Consider the following 3,977-nt stretch of genomic DNA (forward strand, 5'->3'; position numbering starts at 1 on the left):
TCTCCTTGCAGTCCAAGGGACTCTCAAGAGTCTTCTCCAACACCACAGTTCAAAAGCATCAATTCTTCGGCGCTCAACCTTCTTCACAGTCCAACTCTCACATCCATACATGACCACTGGAAAAACCATAGCCTTGACTAGCCGGACCTTTGTTGGCAAAGAGGATGTTAGGAGCTAGGCAAAGATGAAAGTACCATGTGCTAAGGGAGTCTCCCAGCAGAAGGGATATGTTGGAGGGATTTAAGGACGGCAGGTGTGCATAGAGAACAGTGAACTAGATTATGAGAAATAGGGTTAAAGGAGGCAGGGGACATAGCATTCAGAGTGTCATAGGCTGGAGGCTGTCAACTGTTTTCCGACAGGACTCATATTGAGAAAAAAAAAGCTGGGACTTCCCTGGTGGCTCAGATGGTAAAGAATGTGCTTCCAGTGCAGGAGACCTGGGTTCGATCTCTGGGTCAAGAAGATCTCCTGGAGGAAGGCATGGTAACCTGCTCCAGTATCCTTGGCTGGAGAATCCCCATGGACAGCAGAGGCTGGCGTGCTGCAGTCCATGGGGTAGCAAAGAGTCGGACATGACTGAGTGACTAAGCACACAGATGAGAGACGGTAGCTGGGACTGGGGTGCTTCTAGAGACAGAGTCAGAATGCCTACTAGGGCGCCTTCAGTCACATCTTACTGTTTAATCTTAGTTCCTAAGTGTGACACATGGGGAACTGGACCAGAGTGTTCTAATGCTTGCCTATGACTCAGTGAGTGTGGAGACAGGTTTGATCCAGGCCTGTTTGCTTCCTAAGCCTGGCCTTTCCTCAGCACATTGGTAAAGTGAGCCTGTAAAATAGGAGACAGATTGTCAGGAGAACACATTTTGAAGCTTCTTAAGCTGTTGTTCTTAACAAATTCCTTATGGGCTTCAATATCTCAAAATGTTAACTAGGGGTGGTCCCTGAAATGAAACCTAAACTTGTTTCTTACTTTAAAAAAAAAAAAAAGACAAACGCCTATAATGTGATGTCGCAGAAATGGCTAGACTCAAAATCCCCTTTGATACGGAGTTGATGACTCTGGTCAAATGGGGCTTGTCCCTCAGCCAGGTCGTCTTGTCCTTGTACACCTCTACCATGCCCTCCACGGGAGGCTGTGAGGATAATAGGCTTCGTGGGATTTTTTAATATTTATATTAGTATATAGGATTATACATGTTCCCCAATGGCGATTCGTGTTGTCAACTCTAAACACAATTAAACAACTAGAAATCAGTCCCTCTCCTCTCTGTGTCCTCTGTACCTGCTCACTATGCTACTTATCACATTAGACCAGCTGTCCCCAACTTTTGGCACCAGGGACCGGTTTTGCGGAAGTCAAATTTTCCATGGGGTTGGGGCATTAGTTTCAGGATGATTCAAGTGCGTTACTTTTATTGTGCATGCATGCATGCCTCCGAAGTCACTTCAGCCACGTGCGACTCTTTGTGACCCTATGGACCGTAGTCCATTAGGCCCCTCTGTTCATGGGATTCTCCAGGCGAGAATACTGGATTGGGTTGCCATGCCCTCTCCATGGGATCTTCCTGACCCAGGGATCAAACCCGCATCTCTTACATCTCCTGCATTGGCAGACGGGTTCTATTATCATTACATCAGCTCCACCTCTGATCATCAGGGATTAGATCCCAGAGGTTGGGGACCCCAGATGTTAGGGTATTAATCATTCCCGAGTCTGTCTTCTCTACTAGTCAGGTACTCCTGGGGACAGGCTTGTCCCTTCTTAGTCTTTGGGTCTCACTGGCTACCAGAGAGTCTGGAATAATAGATGTTATATGTGATTTTGTTGTATTTGAATAAATGCAGAATATAAAAATAAATTCTCAGTTTTATGACTAAGGCATATATATGACCTTAATTCACTGTTTCTCAAACTTTCTTGATCCTTCCCCCTACCCCCCCCCCAAGCATAACTGTCTCTGCCACTACTCCTCCACACCCTACAGAAGATTCTAGTTTTCCTCCAGGCCCCGGTCAGGAACCAACACACATATACACAGAATATTTGCATATCCCATAGCTGGGGTAATTCTGTCTACTTTAGTATCTTTTACTTTTATAGTATAAACAAGAGAGCTTCTTTTTGTTTGCCTGCTTTCCAAAGATAAAGTATACTATGATATTAAATTTACTTTTGCAAATTACAAATGTCCACATGCCAAGATTCTGGAACATACTACATCGTGGGAGTACCTTGGTCTAATCAAAGGTTTTGCTGACAGCACATTCCAAGGGAAGACTGTCTTTCACAGCATCTTTATGAGTGATAATTCATTCTCTCCACTGGAGGTCCCTTTTCTTTGCCACTGACTCTTCTCACTGGCATGAGGTTTCACAGCAGACCGTCTTAGACCTCAGCACTCACACCCGTGCCAATCCAGCATCTGTCAATGCGTGTTAGTTGCTCAGTCATGTCCGACTTTTTACAACTCCATGGACTGTAGCCCATCAGGCTCTTTTGTCCATGGAATTCTCCAGGCAAGAGTACTGGAGTGGGTTGCCATGCCCTTCTCCAGGGGATCTTCCCAATCCAGGGATTGAACCTGGGTCTCCTGCATTGCAGGCAGGTTCTTTACCACGTGAGTCACGAGGGAAGCCCTGTCAATATCCTCCAGAAATGCCCAAAGAGGAAGAATAATGATTGATGTGAAATAAAACGACATGCTACTTGGACTTCAGTGGCTCGGTCGATTCTGTTCCAGATTGTCTGAAACCATAAGCCACACTAGACCCTTCTCCAACTTTGCAGCCCCTACCACCTTACCTCTCATACCCAGTCTTTAATCTCTTCACCTCCCCTAATTCATTCTGCAGCTGGAGTGGCTTCCTAAAAATAAACCTGATGATGTTATCCCACTCTCACAGCCCATCAATCACTCTCCATCTGCCTTGGGGTAAAGCCTGACTCCCTACCTGACAACTTAGACCACTGAGATCTGCCCCCCTTAGGTCTCACCTCTGACAGTAGCCACCTGGCCCTCTGTGCTGGGAGCAGTACAATTCAGCTTCTTGCAGTTCCTACAGCAGAGTTCCTCTCTCTTCTCCCTGAGATTTTGCATCATAAAATACTTCCCTTGGTCTGGAATTCTCACCTTATATTCCCATCCCTTCATCTCTTTCATTCAGCTTTTTTTTTTTTTTTTTAACACAGCCCAGCTAAACATTAGTTCCTCAAGTCATCCATCTTTCTAACATGCGTGTCCTCACCCCTTGCCCTCCTCCTGCACTATGCCCAGTTACAGGCCTTTTCTGATCGTGCCTTTTCTTTTTTGGCCACACCACACAGCTTGCAGAATCTTAGTTCCCAACCAGGGACTGAACCCTGCAGTGGAAGCTCAGAATCCTAACGACTGGACCACCAGGAAATTCCCTGATTGTGCCTCTTAAATCTAGTTTTTCCCCCTGTCTCTAACTGCTACCTCCCCACTCAGCCATAAATACAGTGCCTGCTATACAGTAGGTATTCAATACAATAAGTGAGTAAATGAAAGAGGAAAAATCCCTCCATGAAATTCCATTTGAAGTCTCGTGGCTCTAATTCATTCATTCATTTTCAAACGGTTTTTAAAATATCTGTCATTAAGATGAATGGATAAGGAAGTTGTGGTACATACACACAATGGAATATTACTCAGCTGTAAAAAGGAACACATTTGAGTCAGTTCTAATGAGGTGGATGAACCTATTAGAGACTATTATACAGAATGAAGTAAGTCAGAAAGAGAAGACAAACACCGTATATTAACACATACAAATGGAATCTAGGAAGATGGTGCTGACTATCCTAAGTGCAAGGCAGCAAAGGAAACACAGATGTAAAGAAGACACAGGCTTCTGGACTCAGTGGGAGAAGGAGAGGGTGGGATGATTTGAGAGAATAGCACTGAAACGTATATACTGCCATATGTAAAATAGATGAGCAGTGTGAGCGT

This window comes from Bos grunniens, chromosome 15 (assembly GCF_055505025.1).
Source record: "Bos grunniens cultivar Pamir isolate PY7600 chromosome 15, Bosgru_T2T1.0, whole genome shotgun sequence".
Lineage (NCBI taxonomy): Eukaryota > Metazoa > Chordata > Mammalia > Artiodactyla > Bovidae > Bos > Bos grunniens.